We start from the raw sequence: 12,862 nt of genomic DNA, 5'->3' as shown, positions 1-12,862 counted from the left end.
ACAGGGTCTCGCCATGTTGGTCAGGCTGGTCTCGAACTCCTGGGCTCAAGCGATCTGCCACCTCAGCCTCCCACTGTGCTGGGATTACATGAGCCACCGCTCCCAGCCTCAATGCCTGCTCTCTTTAGACTCCAAAGCACGAGCCTGTGTGTTCATGCAGGAGGCCATGGGGTGGCAGGGTGGTCACAGGAGGATGAGGTCTGAGCTTTCACAGTCCTACCGCTCTGATGGGTGATACTGAGTCACTGACCCGGGATGTTCCCCGTCTGCTGGGGGAGATGGCCTTGTTCTTAGGGAGCTCCCAGGCTGCTGGAGGACGTGCAGCTCCTATCACCGGGTTTGATGGGAAAGTCACAAGTCTGCTAGGGAGCCCTGACTCTGCTGTCCCTACCCCAGATGGGGTAAGATCTAATTTCTGCCCCGGGGGGCAACTCTAATCTGCTGGGGGAGATAGTTCCCTGTCCTCAGAGGATTCTCCAATCTGATGGTGGAGATCCCCGGGCTGAAGTGGGAGTTCAACCCTGTGCCCTCGGTGAGCTCCCAGTCTGAATGGGAGACAGGTCTCCCAATCGTGAAAGAGACCCAATGATAAGACACTTAACGGAAACTTTTTAACAATGCAGACCTAATTGCGGCATTGCCGAACCACTCGAAACTCCTCATTTACACATTCCTGGGGAAATGGCAAATAGCAAGAATGTGTAAATTGAGGAAAATTAATATAATTACCCAAGCTATTTCTTGTCAGCTCTTCATCTCCACAGAAACCATAAAACCTTTCCTGGTGAGTGGCGGTCATTCTGGGCTCTCCACCTGAGGCAGGAAACTGAGGCTCCTTCTCTGCATCGTGGGCCCTTCCAGGTGCCCGGTGTGTGGGTTCCAGAGGATCCTGGAGTTGGGAGACCTGGGTTCGAGTTCTGGCTCTGTCACTGGTCCACTGAGTGATCCTCTGTGGTCCAATCCTGTCCAGAAGCGCTGTGCTCTTTCTGGGTTCCGGCGCTGGGATGTGTGCAGTCTACCTTCCATCACAGCAGTCATCACAACCACACCCAGGGGGAGGTGCTATTATCATCCCCACCTTACAGAGGAAACGGAGGTCAGGGAGGTGAAGTCACTTGCCTTGGAATCACATGGCACAGAAGCGGACCCGGGGCTGTGGACTCAATACCATACCTTTAACCATGCCCCGACTGCTGCCCCTATCCTCGGTCAGAAAACAAAGCATGTTTCCCAGCACCCCCCAACCCTCCACCACTTTACTGCCTGAGGACCCCGTGTGAGAACAGGTGACATGTCAATACAAGCTGCAGAATGCTTGTGAATCCTGGGCCTCAGTTTCCTCTTCCAGAACATGGGGCTATTCACAGCATTCACTGCAGGGGCTGTTTCAAGGATGAAACGAACTGATTCATGTAAAATACTCAGCTCCTGGCCTCTAGTGGGCCCTCATTAACTTGATTATCACCGTCTCGAGAGGGGTCAGCCAGGTGTCTACCTGTATTCCAAGAGGCCCCTCTTTGTCTCTCGGAATACACACCCAGGCATAGGCATCTTGCTGAGTCCTCAGCACCTTCTTTTCTTTCCTTTTCTTTTCTTTTTTTTTTTCTTTCCTGACAGTCTCACTCTGTTGCCCAGGCTGGAGTGCAGTGGTGTGATCCTGGCTCACTGAAACCTCTGCCTCCTTGGTTCTAGCGATTCTTCTGCCTCAGCCTCCCGAGTAGCTGGGATTACAGGCACCCACCACCATGCCCAGCTAATTTTTGTATTTTTAATAGAGTCAGGGTTTCACCATATTGGCCAGGCTGGTCTCAAACTCCTGATCTCAAGTGATCCACCTGCCTTGACCTCTCCCAAAGTGCTGGGATTACAGGCATGAGCCACTGTGCGCAGCCGCCCTTAGTACCTTCTTAAGAGTGGCCACAGCCCCTCTTAAGTTAGCTGGAGAGCCCTGCTGTCTGTGTAGAAACTTCTCTCCATTCTGCTGGCTTAGGGTATACAAACACTGTTGCCACTCACCAAGCATTTTTAGAAAACAAGGACAAAGTACAGTCGGCAGTGTACTGTCAAATACACATCCCATGATGACCCATACAGTGGTCCAGAGAGTGGATGGTGCGAATTTGCAGAAAACCCAGCTGGGTTTGGGCGAGTGTACCTATTCATTCAGCAAATGTCTACTGCTGGCCGCTGTGTGCCGGGCTCTGGGCTGGGCTCTGGCACCTGGGCAGTGGAGGGACAGACACAGCCCTACCCTCCTAGATCTGAGCCTCTAGCTTCATGGGTGAGACAGGCTTGAAAAGAGAAAGTTTGGTTGGGCACAGTGGCTCACACTTGTAATCCCAGCACTTTGGAAGGCCGAGGTGGGAGGATCGCTTGAGCCCAGGAGTTTGAGACCAGCCTGGCCAACATAGGGAGACCCTTGTCTCTTTATACAATTAAAAAGTTAGCTGGGGGTGGTGGCACATGCCTGTAGTGCAGCTACTCGGGAGGCTGAGGTAGGAGGATCACCCGGACCCAAGAGGTTAAGACTGCAGTGAGTTGTGATTGTGCCACTGCACTCCAGTCTGGGGGACAGAGTGAAATCCTGTCTTGAAATGAAAGAAAGAAAGAAAGAAAGAAAGAAAGAAAGAAAGAAAGAAAGAAAGAAAGAAAGAAAGAAAGAGAAAGAAAGAAAGAAAGAAAGAGAAAGAAAGAAAGAGAGAGAGAGAAAGAGAGAGAGAGAGAAAGAAAGAAAGAAAGAAAGAGAAAAGAAAAGAAAAGAAAAGGAAAGAAAGAGTTCAGGGAAAAGAATGCTGGTGGCTTTGGGGCCTCACAGATGTGGAGTCTCCCATTTGGTTCCACTCCTGGGGTTTTACCCTTTACTGGCCTCAGTTTTCCCCTCTGCAAGATGGTAGTAAGAGAATTTATCCTGGGCTGCTGCTCGGATTAGAGGAGACGATGTGTACACAGTGCTCAGCACAGGGCCTGGTAAAGGGGAGGTGTGCCATCAACAGCAACTATTTTTAATGGTAATAACATTAATGGTGGGCCTGACCTGTTGTGAGTGTATAGTTGTGAGTGGGTGGGGCTGGTATGATGGGACTGAGCCTGGGGCTGGGGACCATCCTCTGCGAGGACCCCATCTGGAAGGTGGAGAGATCCAGGTGCTCAGCTGCAGGGGAATTGGGCACCATTGTGGGGCTGGACTCTTTTCTCAAACCCAGGGCTAGGGGCTTGTGGCTTCAGGAACTGGGGTGTCAGGGGAGTGCTGTGACCCAGGGTGGCCAGGAATCCCTCAGCTCTCTTCCAGAAGGTGTTGTGAGTTCTTTCTGGTCTGAACCTAACTCTAAGGAGGAGATACAATCTTCTCCTGTTATTGGATGACCAGGCATTTTTTCTTTGGCAAATCCAGGGCCGTGCATTTATTTTATTTATCTTTTTTTGTTTTGCTTAATTTTTCCTTTCTGAGGGTCATGCATTTATAGACTGTTTTGCATACATATGAGGGCCTATTTACATCCTTTTTACATGTTTCTCTGGGTGTGAGGTTCAAGAGGCCCAAACTCAAAGTGTGTAAAACAAAATAAGTGTGTTGAGTCTACCCTTCTTCGCTAACCTGAACCCCACAGGCAGGGATGGAGGAGCTCAGAGGGGTGGGTGGTCCCCAAAGGATGGTTAGAGCAGGAAGGGACCCTGGGGTCAGCTCTTTCCTGTGTAACTCTGGACCAGGGGAAACGGGAGCTTTGGGCACCTGGGTGCAAAGGAGCTAAAGAAGCTGAGATGAAACCACAGCACAGGGCAACCTTGGCTGCTCAGTACAGACCTTAGAACTGTGGACAGGTGTAGATGGGATGTGGTGGCACCTGTTCTAATAAGCCCTGGTTGTTCAGCACCTACTATGTGCCAGGCACTGCACCAGACTCTTCAGGAATGTTAGTGTAACAGTTAAAGAAAGAGGAAAGAAACACAAAAAGCAGCTCAACAGTCAAAGACAGCTTTATTTTGGAGAGTAAATCTGAGAGGGGCTTCTGACTGATTTCGGTCAGGAGGATTCTCTCTTACAGACTAAGGATATTTAAGGGTTTAGGAAGGGGAGAGCTTAGCACAGGCTCGGCATGTTTCCACGTGATAGAAAGTTGATTAAGATGTTGGAATGTCTCTGGTCAGAGTGGAGGCTATCTTGGGGTTGGTGTGTTTCTGGTTGGAGGGGGGTTATCTTAGGATTGGAATGTTTCTGGTTATGCTGACATTAGCCATTAGGCTGATGTTATGGGGCTGGATTTGGGCAGTTTTTAAATCAAGGTGAACTTAAAATAGTGGTGTTTGTCCAATATGGTGATGCACCTGCTCTGTCAGTTAGTTCACTGTCTTCTCAGAGACTTACATGTGTGCTGCTTTCAAATCCATTTTAGAGACGAGCAAACTGAAGTTCAGAGACCCAAAGTGACCTATCCAAGGCCATGTAATTGGTCTTTGGAGGCCCTAGGCTCAAACACAGGTCGATTTGTTTCCAGAACTTTTCTGTCTTGATTTAGGAGAGTAAGAAACCCAACCTCTGGCAGCCCTAGGAGCCGTGGGTGCACTGGCCTCCACGCCCTCCTCAGAATCTCCTGAACCTCCCTTCGTTCCCAGGGAAAGGACTTTTCTTCTTCTGTTTCACTGGATTGCCTCAGGTATGAGGAAGGCAGGAACAGTAGGAGCCCCTGAGCCTCCAGGTTTCCATGGCAATGTGGCAGGGTGGTGGGGTAGCTTGTTATGAGAACATTCTGTGCCCTTTGAGAGATCCTGTGTCCCTTGAGGAAAGGAACTTCAGCCCCAGCCCCCAGCACAAGGCCTGGCCCCAAACAGGACCTCCATTGGTGCTTTTTGATGTACCCAACCCTCCCAGGGTGAGTTAAAGGTGGTGGAAAGGTCTTTGCCACTTCCCCACATTGAGAAGTGGAGTTTATTTTCCTTCTTCTTGAATCTGAGTTGGTCTTTGCTTGAACTGTGGAATATGATGGAAGGAGTGCTGTGCCAGTTCTGAGCCTGGAAACTTCTGCTTTCATGCTTTTGGGAACCCTGATCCCAAAAGAAGTCTAAGTACCCTGATGGAGAAATTGTGTAGGCATACTCATGGAGACACAGAGGACCTGAGAGAGAGGCCTGGCACCCCAGTTGGCCACCCCGCAGGCAGCACACATGGGGGAGTCATCTTGGATGCTGCTGCCTGGTCAAATGACCAGATGCCATCTTGTCGAGCAGAAGAACTGCCCAGCTGAGCACAGAATCATGAGATCATCACAAAGCCTGCTGTTTTAAGATGCTCAGTTTTGGGGTGGTTTGTTCTGTGTGACCTCATCTCTCTTCTTTTGGTAGTAAGAGCATTCTTTTGAAATCCCCCCTCACCTGCTCACCTGGTGGGGCTGCCAATAAAAAACATACGCTGTCCCTTCACCCACAGGAGTGGATGTGGGACCCAGGCCTGATCAGTAAAATGACTCACCCCTGGCAATAGCGATTGGTCCAGAGATGGGCATGTGGCCCAAGAGGAACCAATCAGGGCCCTTCTCTGGCTTTTACATGTTCCTCCTGGGTGAGAGAAGCTCTCAGATTTTTCTGGGATTGCTAAATTGGGAAGATGTAAACCCTGAATCAGTGTGGTCATGTCCCCCACCTCCATTCCCACCCCTGCTCAGTATGGAGCAGTCCCAGCCACATGAGAGGGAAGGGGGCCAAGACAGGGACAGAGTAGTGGTGGTGACACCTTTGGGCTCTTTGCTTCTGTGGGCCAGTTCTCCCTCTGGACTTTCCAGTTTCATGAGCCAATAAATGTTCTTTTTTCCTTAAGTTAGTTTGAGTTGATTTCTGTCACTGCAACTGATGGGATCCATTTCATGCCAATTCTGTTTCTTCGCCTTATCTTGCTAGAAATAGCATGGGCTGTGCTGTTTTCTGTCTCAGAGGCTCAGTTCTCATGGGAAAGGAAAGGAAATGTACACGTGCTCTGTCATAGGCCCCAGTGCTGGGTGCTTTCCTCTTTCCTCTTACCAAATGCTCACCGCTGCCTTCCAGGGAGGTGTGCCTCGTGACTGTTTTTCAGGGTAGGATGGTGGCAGGTCAGAGGATGAGAAGCAGAGATCCATTGAGGTGGGGATCCGTGGTTCAGGATGCCCGGGTCCTCTCTCAAGGTGCAGTGGCCCTGCTCTGGGACAGAATGAAGCAGAGACTTGGTGGGGGAGAAAGGGGGAGGAAAGGGAATCCCATTAATTTTTCCAGTCCTAAATCAATTTAATGGGAGCCTCTGATGACTCTGATTTGATTTTTCATTTTCAGTATTACAATTATCTGCCCGATATTACCGGCAGCTCAAGCTTGAAATGGGACAACACGGCAGAGGCTGTCAGAAAGGGAATAGTACAAGATTACACCAATTATCGAATATTTTGCTAATTAGACACCCAATTCATCACTCTCATTTACAGCAAGGGAAACAAATGCTTAGCACTATCATTGTTATTCTTCCTTGCTGAGCAGCAGTTCTCACCCCAGCTCTCCTTGGATCTTACATCCCATAGAGAACTTCAGTTTCAGGATCCTTCATCCCTGCAATACTGGACACTTTAGAATCAGGGAACCCCTGACATCTACCCTTAGGCCTTCTGGCTGCTCTCTGAGGAGACGGAATGCAGATGGTTCCAGTGAGCTCACCCCATGGGATGACACTGTGCCAGAATGCAGGATGCATGGTGACAAATTTCAGGTATCCCAAACTGAAGATCAGGTGGCTCGGAGGAGAATCTGTGGAAGGAATCAGGCTGGGAGGTGTTCAGGGTCAGAAACCTTCCTTCTCTTTTACAGATGGGGGAAACTGAGGTTCAGAGAGGTATACAACTTGGTTAAGGTGCCACAGATGGTTGTGACCGACCTATGCCTGAACCCCAGCTCCCCTGACCTCTAAGCTGACAGTCTTTCCACCCACTCTGTGTGGCCAATGTGACCTCAAGTTTGTTTAAATCTCCTCTGCAACTGACCATGTTGGTAAATCTGGATCAGAGAGGAAACAGAATCATCCAACGTGTGCAGGCGCTGGCTCTACCTGTTATCTGCAGGCCCACACATCTGCACGCTGCCCTTCTTAGCACATTCACGGGCCTTTCTGTGGGGTTGGAAGATCTGTGTTCAAACCCTACATCTGCTACTTACCAGCTGTGTGACCTTGGCCAAATTTGTTAACCCTTTGAACCCCAAAAGGAGCAGAGCAGCACGAGAGAGGCTCAGGAAACCAGGCTTGAACGGTTTAGCTAAAAGAGCCACTTTCTAAATGGACGCCCCAGGCTCAGAGAGGAGGGCTCCCATTGTTTCACTTCAGTGGCGAAAATAACTGCTTTGATGTATCGAGGGCCCACTGTGACTCCATCCAGGCAGGTGCCAAATCCAAATGCTTTATGTGTGTTTTCTGTTTTTTTTTTTTTTTGAGTCTCGCTCTGTTGCCCAGGCTGGAGTGCAGTGGTGTGATCTCGGCTCACTGCAAGCTCCGCCTCCCAGGTTCACGCCATTCTCCTGTCTCAGCCTCCCGAGTAGCTGGGACTACAGACGCCCGCCACCATGCTGGGCTAATTTTAGCATTTTTAGTAGAGATGGGATTTTGCCATGTTTGCCAGGCTGGTCTCAAACTCCCGACCTCAGGTGATCCACTCCCCTCGGCCTCCCAAAGTGCTGGGATTACAGGTGTGAACCACTGTGCCCGGCCTATGTGTGCTTTCTTACTTAACTAGTGCAGGGAGGCCGGACTGTTATGTTCATTTTACAGCTGAGAAAACTGAGGCTGTCAGGAACCAGGTGACTAGATGCCCGTGGCACATGGCAAAGCCAAGACTGAAGCCCCGCTTGTTTCCAGAAACCATTAGGACAAGATGGATTCCCTGGGTCCTTCAGCCTGCCGAGGATAAAATGCTTCTGGGCTGGGGGGACGGTGTGCCCCGGAGACACTGCTGGCAAAGCCCATTCACCACTTCCTAGCTCCTAGTCCTCAGAGCTCAGCCCTCAGGACAGTTGCTCCTGGAAACATGGTCAGCTCTGCTCTGATGAACTTCATTATCTTTATCAAATTAATTTACACAAACCAGTGTGGCCACCTAATGAAGACATTTTCCAGGGCCCTGTGCAGGCTGCTTAATGAGGCGGGAGCGGCTGGACTCAGGTTCCAAGTGTCCTGGGGTGAAGAGGAGAGCGGAGCTGTCGGCGTGACTGTGGCTGCCGTGGGGTTCCTGCTCTGCCCCCGTTCAGGGCTGTGAATGATCACCGCTGGTCATTTCCTCCTTCCCGCTGCCAAAGTCCTCACTTTGCCAGGTGCCAGTTTATCACTCCAGGACTTCTTAAGCAGGTGGGTGTGCTGCGACCTGCAGTACCTGGGAGGTCTTCCTTTATTCTAGCGCAGATAGATTCCTTGCTCCAAGCTCCTCCTTGTTAATTTCGTAAGTGACCAAGATATGACTTTCTTTTGTGCCTGCTAATGGCTCAGCCCTGCAGCAGAATGCCCCCAATTTGGTAAATGAACTTCTTTTCTTTCTGTAAATGAGATTTTTAAGATGGGAGGAGAAGACAGGCGACACTGAAAGTCGAGGGGCCAATACGGAGCTGTGGCGGCTCCGGGTGAGCAAGGGTGGCTGTCATGACGGGAAGGAAGACAGGGAGCTGCCGGGAGACCTGCTCCTTAGGAGGAGTGGGGGACAGGGTGCAGGTAGCCTCATTTCCGGCTTGAGCAACTGGACAGAGAGTGATCAACCTTGCCAATTCATTCATTCATTCATTCATTCATTCATTCATTCACTCATTCAATACTCACCAAATACACATGTGAATATACACACATATGCCCACCTATTGTATGCCAGGCCATGGGTGCCAAGTACCGTTCATGAAGCCATGAACAAAACACACCAAACCGCTGTCTTCACAGACTCAACATTCTAGTAAGAATTTACTCTTAAACTTCTCACTTAGGATTTTAAAATTTTGAGTCTTGGGTTCACCCGATCTTAAAACCAGAGATTCTTCACTGTGACCGTTTAACTTGCACCCAATGAGCACAGACCTCATGCATAGTCTCCCTCAGTCCTCGCAACAACCCTGTGTGGTGGATCCTAGGATTGTCCCCATTTTACAGATGATGCCATTGAAGCTTAAGGAGAGCAAGTTACTTTGGCCAAGTTCACACTGCCCTGCAGCCAGGATTTGGCCCAGGCCTATCAGACACTTCTGTTCCCCTCTGCTGCCTCCCTTGTCTCACAACTTGGGGTAACTTTCAACAGGCACCGCAGACTGTCTGTTGAAAGGGACTGTCCTCCCTGCTTGCAGAATCTGCTGTGATATCTCATGAATGAGGCCATGTAGCCCTCACATGTCCTGATCCTCAAGCACTCAGGGCCTTGCCTCTCTGCCCAAGCCCCTTCCTCACCACACCAGCTACTTCCATCCCCACTCAACCGGGTGCTTCTCTTCCTCACTCAGCCAGGCTCTTGCAGCCGGCACCCCTGAGTCCCCTACTCTTTGTCTTCACCCTTTCTCCCAGCCTGCTGGATCAGCTTATGTTGGCGGTAGAGCCGTCCCTGGTCACAGGAAGGAGGGAATAATGACAGCGAAAACAATACACGCTGGCCCTGTGGCAGGCTTAGTAAGCGCCTAGTACGCGCCATGCCCTGCCTCACCGAATCCTCCCAGGTGAGTACTGTCATTATTTCCATTCGACAGTGCAGGGAATGAGGCTCAGGGAAGGGAAGTGTCTTGCCAGGGGCACACAGATAGTAAATGGCAGAGGTGGGAATGGAACCCGGGACCGTGGCTCCAGAGTCTACATACATAACCAGTGATGACGTGGGGAGTCCGGAAGCTGGGCTGGCCACGTGTGTTCTCCCAGGAGAACTCCTGACTCAGTGATGCTCCATAAGATGGGCCCAGGTCAGACACAGTGGCTCATGCCTATAATCCCAGCACTGTGGGAGGCAGGAGGCAGAAGCAAGAGGATCACTTGAGCCCAGGAGTTCAAGACCAGCCTGGGCAACATATCAAGACCCTGTCTCTAGAAATAATTTGAAAAATTAGCTGGGCATAGTGGCATGTGCCTTTAGTCCCAGCTCCTCAGGAGGCTGAACGGGGAGGATCGCTTGAGCCCAGGAAGTTTGAGGCTGCAGTGAGCTATGATCATGCCACTGCACCATGGCCTGGGTGACTGAATGAGACCCTGACACTAGAGAAGAAAACAAAAAGAAAAGATGGGCCTGATCTGTAAACAGCTGCCTGATTTGCAGTAAGGGAGGTGGGGAAGAAGGCTGGAGTGGCCTGCTGATATAGCAGCCTGCTGATGGAACAGCTGGCCTCTGCTCAGCAGCAGAGAACTCTGTGGCCAGCGCCTCCCTCCTGAGGACTCAGGAGGCCAGAAGTCCCACAAATGTTACTGGAGTCTCATTCCATTGTGATTCTCCCATCTGAAGCAGGCTTCCCTCCCAATCCCATCTTTCTCTCTCTCTCCTTCCTTCCTTCCTTCCCTCCCTCCCTCCCTCCTTCCTCCTTCCTTCCTTCCTTCCTTCCTTCCTTCCTTCCTTCCTTCCTTCCTTCCTTCCTTCCTTCCTTCCTTCTTTCCTTCCTTCCTTCCTTCCTTCTTTTCTCTCTTTCTCTCTTTCTTTCTCCCTTTCTTTCTTTCTTTCTTTCTTTCTTTCTTTCTTTCTTTCTTTCTTTCTTTCTTTCTTTCTTTCTTTCTTTCTTTCTTTCTTTTTCTTTCTTTCTCTTGCTCTGTTGCCCAGGCTAGAGTGCAGTGGTGTAATTTTGGCTCACTGCAACCTCCACCTCCCGGGTTCAAGTGATTCTCCTGACTCAGATTCCCAAGTAGCTGGGATTACAGGCGTGCACTACCACGCTTGGCTACTTTTTGTATTTTTAGTACAGACAGCATTTTGCCATGTTGCCCAGGCTGGTCTTGAACTCCTGGCCTCAATTGATCTGCCCACCTCAGCCTCCCAAAGTGCTGAGATTTTACGGGCATGAGCCACCATGTCTGGCCCCAATCTCATTTTTCTATCACTGATCAGTTTTAAAATTATCATGACTCTCGGTTTACTTTTTTTTTTACTTGTGTGGTTTTTTTTTTTCCTTCCTTTAGAATGTAAGCTTCAAGTGGGCAAGGACTTCATCTTGTTCACTTGAAGCTGAAGCCCCAGCATGTACAATCCCATGCTAGGTCGCTGGTTCATCAGCAGAGAGGAGCATTGATTCTCTTTGGAAAAGACGATCTATCTACATCCCTGGAACTGTGGCACAGTCTCATGGAGGGCCTGCTTCCATTTGGGTCAATGGTGACAAAACGAATAAACGTGGACGATCTATCTACACCCCTGGAACTGTGGCACAGTGTCACAGAGGGCCTGCTTCCATTTGGGTCAATGGCGAAAAAACAAAACAACGTGAGCCGCCATCAGGTGGGGCCAGATGCCCCTTCTTTCTGTCCCATCCTTAGCGCTGTCATGGCTGCCTTCTGCTCCTCCATGCAAGCCCCACCTCCGTCTGTGATGTCAGCATGGCTGCCCCTGGGATCCCAGCCTGGTTTGCCTTTAAATTTTACAACCTTGTTTATGCAGCTCAAGGCCCGTGCACTAAAGACCACACGCTCCATTGAACATTTATGGCTGCAAATGGCTCCTCCGTGTGGGCAAGGGAGGGGCTGCGCGTTCTCAGGGCGAGGCAGCTGGGATAGGGAGGCCGCTGGCTCTCAGCCTCTGCTTCTTTCTCTTAGTATTCCTCCTTTGGCTGACTCCCCCAGTCTTATTCCTGATGACATTGCTCAGTTCACATTGTACAAGCCCAGGTCTGGGGCACTGCTAGGCATGGGATAGAGGTGAACAGATGTTAGCCACTGTCTTAGGTGGCTGCAAGGGGGCATGAGGATTTGGGTACAATCTGTGCTCCCAGGAGAAAGAGCAAGGGAGTGGGGGAAACGGGGGAGGTGCTGGGGAGGTGGGAGCAGCCAAGCCAGGGTGTGATTTCCAGAAAAGCCCCACAGAGAGTGGCCTCGGCCTCATACTGTCGGGCACTCTGGAGTTGGTCCCAACTCGGGGGCCTGTCAGTCATTGGCCAAGGACCAGGCTTTGGGGTGTTGACTCCCACATAGCTCAGCTCCCTGAAGATGTGGGCACGGTGGTGGTGGGAGCTGCTGAGGAGTTGCAGAGGCAGCCGCTGGAGGGGAGGCCGAGGTCAGCAGCAAGGCTCACAGGGATGGCAACAGGATGGGAAGCAATGCCCGACGGGCTCAGCCGCAGGTGCTGACGGGTTCACAGGCAGGTGGCAGAAGGCAGTCAAATAAATGAGACAATACGGCGCCCTCCCCACGACCACACACACACCGCTCATGCCTGTGAGTGCTCAGAATGCGCTTGGTCTCACGCTGCGCGTTGTACGTGTCCTGCGACGCCTCACGAGGATGCTCTCTGGCAGACACTGGTATTATTATTCTTATTTTACAGGTGAGGACATGGAAGCACAGGGAGATTATTCCACTCACCCAAAGACAAACAGCTAATCGGTGAGAGCTGAGACTTGGACCCCAAAACCTATACTTTATAACTATTTTACAGTTCTGGGCATCAGGGGATCTCGTATGAGAAGCCCCTAACCCTACCCGGGTGGAGGTCAGGGAGCTCTTCCTGGAGGAGGGGGTTCCTGGCAGCAACTTGCTGGATTTGGTGTTCCCTGTTGGCTGGTCAGTGGCTAGACAGTTATTCAATGAGCTCTGAGAATGGGCTGGGCGCTGCTCCAGGCCCTGGTTGGACAGCAGGGAACAAGACTTGGGGAAATGACTCCCAAGAAAATGGACATGTGTGACTCTGGGTTCTGGGAAGGCAGGGAGGGAAGA

This window comes from Macaca mulatta, chromosome 1, assembly GCF_049350105.2.
Source record: "Macaca mulatta isolate MMU2019108-1 chromosome 1, T2T-MMU8v2.0, whole genome shotgun sequence".
In the NCBI taxonomy this organism is placed as follows: Eukaryota; Metazoa; Chordata; class Mammalia; order Primates; family Cercopithecidae; genus Macaca; species Macaca mulatta.
Note: the sequence above shows the minus strand (reverse complement) of the source record.